This window comes from Ambystoma mexicanum, chromosome 11 (assembly GCF_040938575.1).
Source record: "Ambystoma mexicanum isolate Mex_15411 chromosome 11, UKY_AmexF1_1, whole genome shotgun sequence".
NCBI classification, from domain to species: Eukaryota; Metazoa; Chordata; class Amphibia; order Caudata; family Ambystomatidae; genus Ambystoma; species Ambystoma mexicanum.
This window is the reverse complement of record NC_090934.1, coordinates 1331259137-1331272663: the sequence shown is the minus strand read 5'-3', so window position 1 is coordinate 1331272663 and position 13527 is coordinate 1331259137. Positions and strand designations below refer to the sequence as shown.

General features: G+C 42.0%; 1 long non-coding RNA gene across 1 annotated transcript in view; it reads right to left on the bottom strand.

The window, feature by feature from the left end:
- The window catches only part of LOC138504393 (uncharacterized), a 57915-nt gene extending 45383 nt beyond the window's left edge, over positions 1-12532 (bottom strand). Inside the window, exon 1 of the long non-coding RNA XR_011279836.1 lies at positions 1820-12532. This is a non-coding gene — a long non-coding RNA (uncharacterized lncRNA). The remainder of the gene's footprint in view (positions 1-1819) is intronic.
- Positions 12533-13527: the final 995 nt, after the last annotated feature.

Here is a 13527-nt window from a genome sequence, read left to right as displayed (position 1 = left end):
GCCCACGGAAGCCGCGCTCCACTATAATTACGCACCTCGTATGGGAATTTCGGAGAGTATCCCCTTACGGAGCGGGTTGATGCAGCGACCCTTTCACCTTGTGCATGCCGCTGTTAACTCGTATTGTACTCCCTCACGCTCATTTATAAGGGGCAGCCTTTAATATGTTACTATGCAGGTTTCCCTTTCAAAATTCATATCAGTGACATCAGCCCTAGGCTATAGTGCAGCCCCCCCACATACACTTTGTTCCATATGAACAGGGAGGGAAACATGGAGACTTTTTGGATACTTTTGGAGACCTCTGGAGAATCTCTGTAGGATGTTTCCCATTTGGGCTTTCATGCACGACAGATCAAGCTCTCCCTGAGCTGATCTATGAGAATTATGTAGCTAGTGTTTTTATGTATTTTAAATGTATATTGATACTACACTATGATGTCTGCTTAGTGTGGTATAGCAGTTCTTCTAGTTTCCATGCATATACTTACGGAACATTTCCCCTGTAGGTATACAAGATAGACATTTGGTTTCGAGACCGGAAAATACCAGCTCGACTCTTTTACCCTGATGGATGGGAGTTGTTTCAGCTCTATTGGGGTGTCCTCCTATTTTTGAAAACTTCAGTTTCAGCAAAAAAACAGGAGAAATCTGACCGCACATATTCAGTGCGAGTCTCCAGCCCTGAAGAAAGTGGTTACATTTATCACTATACCACTGGAACCGGTCGGCTTGTTGTGTGATCTGAGTAGACCAATACGGATCAGGAAGATCCCTACATCAGAAAACCACCCCCCCCCCTCTTTTTTTGATCCCAACACCAAAAAGGGATTTTTTATGGATAGGGGAATGGAGCTCACAAATATATAATTAAAAGTGAATCGCCAAAATCCTCCCCCTAAACAAATAGGAGTTACCTCTGTCTATTAGCCAGCTTTGATTGGCTTTAACCCTCTTTATTAATTAACCACATCCTTTCTCATGTTGGTCTTCCTCAGGGAATTTGGTCCACCACCTATAGTCACTTTACCAGTTAAGTAATCATTAAGATGTGGGAAATTCTAGGAGTCACAATTAAACAACACATCTTCTAAAACCCGGCATTGAATGTGGCTAGAGCAGTATAACAAGGCAAATATGGGAATTGTAAACAGGTTTGTGGGGAGTTCTGGACCCATTTTGGATTACGATTTCCCTTGCTTATTATGGCTTTGAGATCTACCCTTTCATCTGCCACAAAATTGTCCCTTTTTGAACTCTTGACTAGTAGAAAAATGTTATTACCTCCATATCTGTTATAACGGACACATTAGCAGATGCTGAATAAGCCTCTATGACGCATACATATTTTCAAAATCTCTTATAACAGTTGCCACATACATTTGCCTGTGCCCATGAAACCTTGAGAAATCAGCGGTCAGTAGGTAGAAACAAGGGAATATGAAGTAGGTGGCTGAGTCTACCTCTATAACTTTAAAAGAAACAAATATAAGGAGATGAAGTCTATCTTAGATAGGAGCCTTTGAAATTATGCACACAATGTCCCCGGTCATATACAGACGGCAAAAGGGAACAGACAGAAGAATGTTGGGTACATTTTAACTACCTGAAAAGCTGTCATAGCCGATTCACTCTTAAAGAGAGGAATCATACGAACCCATAATTGAGATTGTCTCTGAATAAGGTTAATTAAGATCAGAAGTAATAATGAACTGGAATCTGCATTAGAAAGCTAGCCAGGACGTTTGTGTGACATTATGAATATTTGGATGATATTATTAAAATTGGATTGTTAAAGATAAATAAATAAATCACTCACAGTACAACGAATGAATGACTGGCCTGGCCTGGCCTGGATGACCCCATCTCCATCTCCATCTCCAAAGGAAAGACCCAGAGTTGTAGAGAGTGGAAGGGCAAGAAAGACGCTGCAATTCAAAGAAAAAGCAACAATGAGCAGTTTGAAGAATTTCAAGACATGTTAATTTTGCACAAAGTTGAGGGTTGTGTAGAAGCATTATTGAAATAAAGGCTTGATTCGAAAGATATCTAATAACTTACATTGTGGAACTTTACATGTATTGTGGTAAATATAATACATGTCTATATCAAACTATACATATAACTAGATTGATTTTTTGAAAGTTGCAATATTTAACTTAGATGCGAAAAGTTGAGTATTTTGTATTTTCAAATATGCATGTATCTCATTAGAGTGCACTTATGATCCTGGAGAACAACTGCCTGGTTCAGAATACAAAGACCTAAGGAAGATGTTACACCTGCACATTAGGTAATTGCAAGTCAAAGCAATACACATGCGCCTGTCATTCCTATCACCTTTCTGTTCCTCTGAATGTCCTGCTCTTAATATGTTCAGGAATCCTGGATGCTGCCTCCTGGACAGGTGGTGCTCCCTGGACAAGTGAAAACACTGCAGCTATCACCATGGCTAAGCCTCTGACCTCTACTGTACATGCCCCGATGAGTTGGGCAGTGCCATGGCAATGGGGAGTTGCTGAGTGTGCTGTAGGAACAGCGTGAGTGGGAGTCATTAAAGGTGGAGTGCGCACAGGAACAGCAGCAGTGATAACAGACTCAGGGGCGGTAATGTTAATGTATCCATATACATATTGGGTGTGTTACACTAACACAACAATCCCCAGTGTGCATTACCCAAAGTCAATCCACATTCTAGCCCATCAATTCCAAGTGTCTCCTGACCAAAATGTAGTCCCCTCCCTAACCCAACAATCCAAGTGCTTGTTCCCCAAAAGCCATTCACTTAATTTAACAAGAAATTGAGTGGCCACTGCTCATGGTCAAAGTATCTCATCAGCTGTACATGATTATTGTAAAATGATGCAATGCACCCCAACCATTTGGAACACCTCTTGGACCTGTCTGGAGACAAATGTGGTGAGGACTGAATAGGATGGAAGGGGCAGCAGAGTTTGTGTTTTTTTGGCCTGAAAGGGAGCATGTGAGGATGAAGATGGACTACTCCTGCCAAACAATTGGGCCAGTCAAGGAGGCATTAGTTTGGGACTTCACCTCAGTAAATGTCTGTGACCATGTGCATACTCAGTGAGAGTCTGGATGCTGTGATGTTATGCAGTGAGCATGTGGAAGACTGTGTTGCAGCAACAAAGTTGATCAGAACTTAGTCACTTGCTTCTGACCTGGGTTGCGTCCTCAAATGCCTGATTGTGGGGAGAAGATGCCACTGCACAGACTGCAATGCTGTCATTCTGAGCTTTGATGCGAGCAGCATCATCCCATATAGCTGGCGACTTCATTCGGCCAACAGCAGCCTTCTTCCATGCCTCAATGACCAGCATTCTGGCCTCAGAAAGCTCCAGCGACATTTCCTCCCACAGCTTCTATGTTATCTGCATGCCAAGTTAACCCGGGCAAACTAGTTCACGTGTCCTCCAAGGTTCCTTCCAGTCTGTGCTGCTGTTTCCAGTCACCCACCATTACCTGGACCCTGGAAATCAGATTGCTGACGTCCTCCGCCACCGATGCCATATTGGGAAGGAAGCGTGGGGCCCTTGTGGCCAAGCCTACCATGTTCAGTGGGGCTTCAGGATTTCATCCCTCAGGATGCATTTCTGGTTGAGCATGTATCTATCATTCTGCTTTACTACAGTTTTAATGTTGACTGCATATTCTTCAAGGGGTTAGTAGTTGGGACTTCAGCTGGGGTGGCAGGTACCTGAGGCTCTAGATATTCAACTCAGTTAATTGGATCTTCCCCTTTCTTCCCCTCTCTTGCTTTGCATGAGCCCTGACTTTCTTCATGTCTCCTGTAAAAGAGAGCATGGTGTGATTCAGAGTGTACATTATTCCCTGTTGTAACATGACATTAACATGTGCCAGCTGTGCTAAGTTTGATTATGCAGTGCCCATGTACTTGCCTTCCACACCTGACTGCAGGCAGGACACCATAATGTTTTGACTCTTAAATATATGAGCCCCTCACAGCATGGGCATGAATGCTGTGCGGTTTTGGTCACAGGGAGCATACAAAGATGTGTCTTCTCTACCACAAGTCAATGCACAAGGACCGTGAGATCAAGTTACATAGAATTGTATTTTTCTGCCTTTGAATCAAATGGCTGGTGGTACCAAATTTAGACCGGTTGGGGAAGGCAGTGACAAGACAATAAGAAGGTTATCTACAGAAATCAGGGAGCTGTTGAGGGTGAGACCAGCCAGCTGTGGCAGCAGATGGTCCTGCAAGGTCAGATGTGGCTAAACAGAATGGAATATTGTGAAGATCTGGCTATTGGTGGCAAGGCAGTGTAGAAAACCTTGCAGCATGGTGTGCCACAGGCAACAACACATGGTCACATCAGGAATGGGAGGGGTGGAGGAGCGCCACAGGTACATTTTACCAGTTCTAATAGCTATTGCAGAAGAGTCACAAGCACTTTAAGGTATGGTTGGCTCTCCTAGGGTGCACTTCTAACACCTGTCCTCAATGTTTGGTATTGTTCAAGCTCTTCCGGGATATCTGTGACTCTTGGTACTGTTGCATGCAGTCCCGACATGATGAAGTAGTTGGAGGTGCGTGCTGGGTCTAGGGCTGTTTGGTATTAAATGTGCACGTGTGTGACATCCAGGGTGTTGTGTCTTTGCATTCAGCCCTGGGTGTGTAGATTGACATTATCCCCTCAGAGACCACGCAGTTCGGTGGTTTTTCTACTCTGCTTGCAGATTTCTACTGAAATGGCCTAGGATATGTGTGAGGTGCCGCAGGCAGCATTAGACACAAACTTTCCAAAAGTCCTTCTGGCCTCATCTGACCAGAGCTTGCATATTTCTTAGGGATTCAAATCCAATCATTTTTAAGAATAATAAAAAAGATATGCAAATTGGGCTCATACCTTTTCATGGTCCAGAAAGGCTGACTACACTGGGCCTCATTTTTAGCCAGATGTAACTTTAATAAAAGATGTAAAAGCCTACGGCGTTCATTAACATTACGCCCGATATTCATGGATTTGTATGGCAGTAAGGAAGGGTAGAACACAACATGCATTTCCGCTGCTCCCTTCCTCTCCGCCATTCAAATTTTCCAGAATTTGAGCCTGCACGCTTTGTCATGCACGCGCCAATTCTGGGGATCCCATTGGGGAGGTTTTCGAAATTCTTTCTTGAAAAGTAGCTTTCCGTAACACTTTACATTCATTAACTTATAAAGAACTGTGTATAGTATTATATTTAATTTGTGCACTTCTAGAGTTCATTAAAGGAAGAATCTGCGTGTTATTACTTATTTTAAAGCACAAAGTGAAAACGTAGATGCATTTCATTAAACTGCTTAAACTATTTTTCTGCAATACTTTAGAAATTCTATATTAGTTTCTTTTTTTATCCAAGCTGATTACTCATTGATTATATGTACCATCAAATAGAAGATCTCTTACATTATATATTAAGCACGTGGCCACGTATTAAAAAGGGTCACAGTTTATGGCCTGGTATTATCCTTCATCGTAAGTAAAAAGGATATAGCTAGACACCTCTGAGTTCCTCTTTTCGGTCATGGAACTCCTATGGAACAATATCCTTCTAAAGTACCGTAGGGGGGACTTTAAAACATACATAATTAAGGCACCAAGAATGGGACAGGAGGGTTTTAAAAGAATGGGGTTGTCTCTGCCCGCACTGCAATTTTTTTTCCCTAAACAAAACTCTAAAATTCCATTTGTTTTTTATGAAAGTGAAACACTGTTTGCTGAATGCTTACAAATACTTGTGAATATGGACAACTATAGCATGAGTAAACTTCAGCCCTGTCGCCTGAAATGGGCTCTATGTCCAGAAGGTGTTCTTTGCAGAGGGTATCAAATAGCCGGCCGCATGGTGCTACCCTCAGGGCCAGAAGAAGAACCTTTTTTTGTGCAAGGCAGGGACCGTATGATCAGTAAGCTCCTGTCATGTGGCATATGGACCAGTTGAACGAACCAAACTGGTCTATTGAGTAATGAAGACTGAACCTAAGGTAGGGTTAAGAGAGAGACACTGGTCACATGAAGGAACAAAGGATCCCACAGAAATGTTAGGGTTTTCTCCTTCCTAATCAATTGTGAGCACTAATCCTGAACCATTACGTCAAAAGAAAAAGCTTGATCTCATAACAAGTAATCAGTTGTTAGGTGATCTTAACTCTATATAATCTGAACTTAACTGTGCAGAGTTATATTGAACTTATATGTCTGGCTTGCAAAATAACTTGTGGGCTAAAATATAGCCACTGAATGCCAGAAATAAAGATTCTAGAGTGATTTGTAAAGTGCCATTGCAGTCTAAAGTGAACACAGAAATGGTGATGTCAGACATGAGGCCTATTGAACTAAAGACAGGCCTAAATCTCAAATGAAGGAGACATATGCTGGGAAGTTCAAAAGTGTGAAGATATGTGCAGTGCATTTCAGGAAGGAAAGGGAAAGACATGTGGCTCAAAATTCTGTTTTACTAAATCCATGGAAAGCTACACATTTTACTTAAAGAGACAGATAGCAGTGTGAACATTATCTGCAATGTAATACCAGATTGTGCTCCAGTAATCTCGATTGAAAACAAGCTTATTGTAATTATAAGAAATAAAATAACTTACTTTTTCCTCATCGAAATGACAGTGTGCTAAGAAAAGTGCTCACTTGGTTTCAGAGTTTGAACATGGTTTTCTCATGTAACTGCACTACACCTATGGACAATCCAGAAGTGATACTCATGTCTTTTACAACTGTGAGATTAAAGAAGTACCTTACACATGGATATAAGGCTGATGTGCCTTATAAAATGACATGTAAAATGCATTGTGTGAGAGTTTAAAAGACAATTCTTGCAGAATTTTACATGCAGCTGGGCATTTCTCCTGAAAATAAAACTTAACCTCGAAGACCTTTCCTCTGCTGGTCCTGGAGAGGGAGGTCTGGTTGTCAACAATCAATCAGGTCCATTGCTTGAAAGAATTTACAGAAATACACATCCTAGATTTAAACCATGGTGGAAATAGATATAGCCCTGCTTGTTCTTTCAGCAGAAGTGACCTTGAGGTCACAACTCCCATAAAATAAACATTAGAGTTGCATCCAGGGCCATTACAAGGCCAAGAAGGGATGGGTGAAGATAAACATGAGCCAGCCTCTGGCTGATCACATGCTAATGGGGAAATTAAACTTAAGAGAACAAAGGAAAGGCTGGAGTTTAGTTAATGGAAAAATACATATTATTGCATAAAAAGCACAGCGTATATGCCACAAGAAAACCCATGTCTCTGCATAGGAAGGGGGTGCCGACTTCAGATTAGCATCATCTGATAGTTCATAAAACTATATCCATACATGTAAAGATTTAAAAAATGAGGGTGCTTGCTGTTCCCTGATGCCCATTACAAGGGCTCTCCTGTAAGTAAAACTATCCCAAAGCCATAGATTGTGTAGGCCCTGCATTGTTCTCAAGTATTGTTCTAGTATTTCCCCATGGCAAAATATCCTGTTTGTCTGTGCAGATCCTTAGCATATTTAATTAAAGTAAATCAATGAATTCCCCTGTAGAAATCACAGGGTGTGTTTTGTTAGCATTCAAAACTAACAAGCTCTTCCCAGTTTGTTTTGAGTCGGTATAGACGTAAAGATTTGCCAAAAGAATGAATCCCAAAACCAAGTTTCCAAGTGAGTGTGCAGGGTGCAAAACGAAATTCCCCATTGGTCCTCTTCATTTTAAATCAGAAGTGTGGAGCCTTGTGTTTCCTTTGCATGTGTGGTGGGAAAAACAAAATTGCCCCTTTGTTCCCATTGTGCTCTGACCCAAACCACAAAGCCCTGACTGTTCTTTTTATGTGTGGCACAAAGAATGTTCCCATTGCTTTTTTTTCCCTTATATTGCATCTGTGGTAATAATTGAAAAAATGATTTTTCCCCTTGAATCCCTTTTTCCAAAGAGTTTATTTTATCAGAATCCCAAAACGATTTTCGCATTATGTTCCCCCTCTTCGACACTCACTGGCCTTCCTTTCAGAGGGGCCAAATCTAATTGATGTTTGGAGGGTGGGGGTTGCTGGGAGAAAAGTATTATGACCAAATCAGCAATCATTGTGTGTTTTGAATTGTTCTTTTTCTGTACTGATGAGGGGTTTGAAAGAAAAGCTGTGGGAAATTGTGACTGCATATCTCAGTATTTTCTCTGTGTTGGTGTCATTACAGAAGTCATTTTTGTTCTTGTTTTACCACAGCAATGGTGGCTGATATTAGTCTGTTTGTAAAGTTTAGTTTAAATAAATTAAATAATTGTTATTCTTACTACACTCCGGCCTGGTTCCTAGTACATTGTGGCACCTGGTATTTGTTGGAGTTGGGTGCGACACAGGTTGGAGGCCTTAGCAAAGTGAACCTGAATCAAAACAATAGTGATTCGTTTTGTGTAACTTTGATTGGGTGGGGGAAGGAACTCCCTGAGTTGAGGGTGACTGCATAATAAATTGCGACAAAATGTGACGCAATTGCCCCTATCCCTTACTCAAAATTGGTCAGGAAATGACACAATCATTGGTATAATGACTCTTTGAAAATATCTAAGAGGAATTATTGCAAGAAAGAAAAACATGTTCTTAAAATTAGAGAGCCCAATGAGTGCCAGGATGCAAAGCTTGCATTAAAAACACATAAAAAAGAAATAATCTTAGCCAAGTCTACTCATATACAAAAAGAGATTACTATGGCAATGAACTGGTCGAAAACCTTGTTCACGGCCATTAAGATTTGTGTTTTGCCATCATGTGCCTCTTCCAGTCTCTCTCAATCGTTTGAATTGGCCAATGAATATAATGTTTTGTTTTCAGATAAAATAAATCAGATTTGCATAAACATTGACTCTCAGATTTTAGTGCACCAGGATGTTACTTTTGACGATGAAACTCAATTGGCCTCAAACATATCATCTCCTATATTTGCTTTTCCCCTGTTAGTTTGCAGACACTATCCTTGCTTATGGATAAGGGTAAACCCACTAATCTTACCTATGACCCTATTCCAGTTTATTTGGTCAAACAGCATATTTCAGCCCAGAGTGAGATTGTTCACTCTTTTGTCAATTTCTCACTGAGTCAAGGATGTGTCCCATCTGAACTTCAAAAGTCATATTTGATGCCACTTTTTAAAAAGACATATTTGGACCATCAGACTCTATCCAACTATTGTCCAATTGCAGGTCTTCTTTGGCCTGCAAATATTTTGGAGAAAGTAGTGACTATACAGCTCCAGGTTTTTTTGGAAGAAAATGTCATCCTAGATACGTTCCAGTCAGGGTTCAGACAAGGACACAGAATGGAGACAGCTCTTGTCACAATCTGGGATGACATTCTCGGAGCTGGGATGAGGGTGACATTACCATGCTTGTCATGTTGGACGTATCGTAGCCTTCAATACTGTTGATTTTAATATTCTCATCTCCAGGTTATCTACAGGTGCTCGGGTATCTGAAGGTGTTTTCAAATGGTTCTCCTCTTTCTTGACAGATCAACATCAACAGGTCAAATTGGGTACTTTTGTGTCTGACTCATTATCAGTGCAGTGTTGAGTTACTCTGTGCTCTTCTCTATCCCCATTACTGTTTAATGTGTACATTCGCCCACTTATGATTATCTTTTCACAATTTGAATTGCAGTATCATTCATCAGGGGATGAGACTCAAATGTATGTGTGGTTTAAGAACTCTGTGGACTCAGCCCGTGTCTTTTCATGTGTTGAGAAAATTAAAACCTGGATTTTGGAGAACAAGCTTCAACTGAACCCGTGCAAAATAGAAATGATTTTGTTTGGTTCCAAGAATAGATATGAAAATATCATGTTCGTTCCCTTTCCATCTCTTTTCAATGTGCCAATAAAGTTCTCAGAGAAAGTAAACAACCTTGGCTGCATTTGGCAGTCAAACATGAATTGCATTGGCCAGGTGAATCAAATCATTAAAACAGTGTACTACCAACTTTAACTGTTGAAACCCTTAATGGCTCTTCATTATGGATACTGATCGTGTTTCAGTGGTTGGAGCATGTACAAATTTGAGACTAGACTATTGTAATTCTCTTCTGCTGTGCATGCCGAAATACCAATTGCAGCGTCTGCAGATTGCCCAAAATTCTGCAGTAAGACTTATTTTCTCTATGGCTAGAAGCAATCTGTATCACATTTCCACAGGAGTTTTCACTGGCTCCCGGAGCAGTAACGAGTCTTGTCTAAGACGTTGTGCTTGGTCTTCAAGCATTTCACGGCGTGGCACCAGCCTATGTTTCAGCAAAAATTGTCCCCTATCACCACAGTCGATCCTTGAGGTCATCAGGAGGGTCTCTTCTGGTAGTTTCATTCTCCAGATTTGTCTCCTATGAGAACGGTTGCTTTTCATGTATGGCTCTGCGAATCTGGAATGATCTACCACTTGATCTCCGAAAAAAATGGAATCTCTTGAGATCTTTAGAAAAAAGTTTACAACTCATCTGTTTCAGTAATGTATGTTCCCGCTGCTGACTGTCGTTTTTTTCTATCAATTGCGCCCAGGTGCATTTCTTGCTTGGTTCTTCGGATATGCGAGTTATACATTCTATTCATTCATTCACCTACAGTTAATAGTTGTATGATGGCCATGGCCTAATTAAACACAAGCCAAACTGTGGTATCTTCTTTCCCTACAAGTCCAATTATTTATGTGTCTATTATTCTATATATGCAGAGATTTGAGAGACAGCCTGCCGTTAGGTCCTCACAGACACCCTCCTCACAATAAAATAGAAGACAAGATCCAGAGCTTTGGTGATGGAGAGAAGAGAACAGTATAGAGGCCTGTCTTCCTATTGATGGTGGACGCACCATGCAAACTCAGGAAAGCAAGAGCAACACAGCCAAGTAAACAGGGTAGGGCCTGAGTGGGCAAGGCCCACCCAAAATCTGTAAATGCCCACTCAGGAGCGCTACATTAGCTTCAGACTCCACTTGTTAGACACTTGTGTCTAGGCCTCTAAAGCAACGCAACATGGGTAGCAACATAGGAGGGGGGCAGACAGGTCTGCATCTGGGGAAGGAAGAAAGGAAATACTGGACCACATGTTTAAAATGGGCCATATGTTATTAGCGCATGAGAGGAAAAGGCCTGACAAGAGGAGCAGTGGCATGAAATGAAGCGAGAAAGTTGCCCTTAGGGTGTGAGCGGAGAAAGGATGAAAGAGGTGAGCAAAGAAAATAGATGCAAATAGTGGGCTAAGGAGGGGTTTGGCTAAAGAATTGAGTAAGGCAAAAAAATAAAGATGGGTTTTAAATGAAAAGGTGAGTCAGGCAAAAAGATGAAAGGTGTGGGCTAGGAACAGGGTTGTATGGATAGATGATAGGGTACAAGGACAAAAAGTGTGGTTTGGGGGGAATTTGTCAGACAGATTGTATTATGAGTATGCAAAGAATGCAGAGGCGGGGAAGGGCTACTGAATCATTCCATGAAGTAGATGGTCCTTAACGGGCGATCAGATTTTTAAGCATATCAGTGGTGCCACAGAAACTCCCACGGTCCCACTACCATGCTTTATCTGCAGATACAAGTCTGCAGTGAGCTTTTAGCCAGGGCCGCTCTTAGACCAGATTATTGCACCCCAGGCAGGAAGCATGGTTGGAGCCCCCCACACAAAATGTTGGGAGAGGTGCTAACCTCAGAGACGATGGGGAGAGGGGCAAGCATACTTGTGTGGGGGGCAAACTCACTTGTCTCATTAGAATGTGTATTTCTTCTCACATTCTAATGAGACTATTCTAGTACAGCTTCAATGTTACAATCTGTTAACTCTCGCCTTCTTATTTATTGATTTCATTTGTATAGTGCGCATGCAACCCGGAAGAATTGAGCCACTCTAACAGGTAAATGTTCTCACATTGGTTTCCTTCACGTCTGAAAAAGTTTTAGCATCTTGACGACACTGGGTAAAAAGAGAGGTTCAAGATCCCGACTTGCAGAGCAAAAAATGCACCGAAAAAAATAGGATGCTGTCTGAAACTGACAACCCCGTTTTTATGTTCCTGCGCATGTTGTCGATCACATGATGGGAAATCGCTGTGAGATGCTTATGGCTTCCTGTTTTAACAGGGGTCGCGAGGGCGCAAGGAAGCCCTGAAAGGGACAGAGAAGGGATCATTAAAAGGGAGGCGGAGGGAAGAGACAGGAGGTCACTTCTTTCAAATGGCGAAATCCCCAGTGCGGTTGTTACATATTGTGCGCCACTTCCCGACTCTCTAAAGGCTCCGCGGCATTATACATGGTTCACACCCAGACCCTTTTAATACCCCGGTGCGACGACGCAGCCACGCAGCACATAACATAACTTGGAAAGATGTTCCTGCCCCGCCAGGGGAATCTGGTACGAGCAATAGTACAGCACGTTTCAATGGTTACAAAAACATAGCGGGGAGCACGTGCCGAAAGCGCGCGACACGAGGCCCCCTTTTGTTTCTAAAAAAATATTATTTCATCCATTTGAGTTCTCAAATTCGTGCACGTTTGTAGAATGGAAGTTGACGCATTTCGCTCCAATTTGTGATGTGATATTTGTCAAGAAGGGAGCGGAACTGGTCATGTTGTTGGAGGGAGGGGGGGTCAGTGGGGAGGGGGGGCGTTGTGTTTCCGTGCAGAAAGAAAGGAGCCACGTTTGGGTCCACACTCACTGCCTATCTCCATCTGGTAGCACGTCTCTGGGAAAGAAATCGATAGCAATAACCTTTGACGGCCTCCCAGGGTGTTTATTTCTCAGTGGAGTGCTGTGTGGGTTTGCTATTTTCTGACTGCTTACAGCAAATAGATTGTGCTGTATGTTGGTTCCTACTGAAGGCCACAAACCATTATTTAAAGTAGACACGTAAGGCTGAATGATATATTCAAAGCACTTTTACAGAATATCACTAGGATTTGTTTTCTTCCGGTTAGACAAGTGACGCATTAGCTAGTAGGCACTTTGATAAATCGCACGGACTGAGTGCCCGCTTATCAGATAGTCGTACATCCAAACCTCCTGATTTAGGCTGGAGACTCCCTATTTTGTAATAAAATGTTTTGCTATTTTTTACTTTCTCCCTCCTAAAATATCCCAAGTCCCAATGCAGTTCAACAGGAAAATTCAATTCTCCCTCTTTCCGTACCAAAATCTCACTCCTTGGTGATCCAAAATGGTGGCCTGTATGATATTATATATATGCATGAATTTTATAGAGCTGACCACCGAGGCCCCTGGCAGCTCGAATATGGTTTGCTATAAGAAGAAAACAAATAATAATGTGTTTATGCGCGTGGCGATCGAGTTTTTGCACGGTGAAGACATTTTCCCTTCTGACTGAAATTTAGGGAAGTGTCAGGGCTCGTTTCCTGCGAGCGAGAAAATATGAGGCTTTGCTGCTGGTGTTATTTATTGCAGACCTTGTGTGGAACCTGGCGCTGAAGCCGCGCTTGATGGGTTTCTGCCTTGAACTTTTCCGCTGATCGATGGCTGGG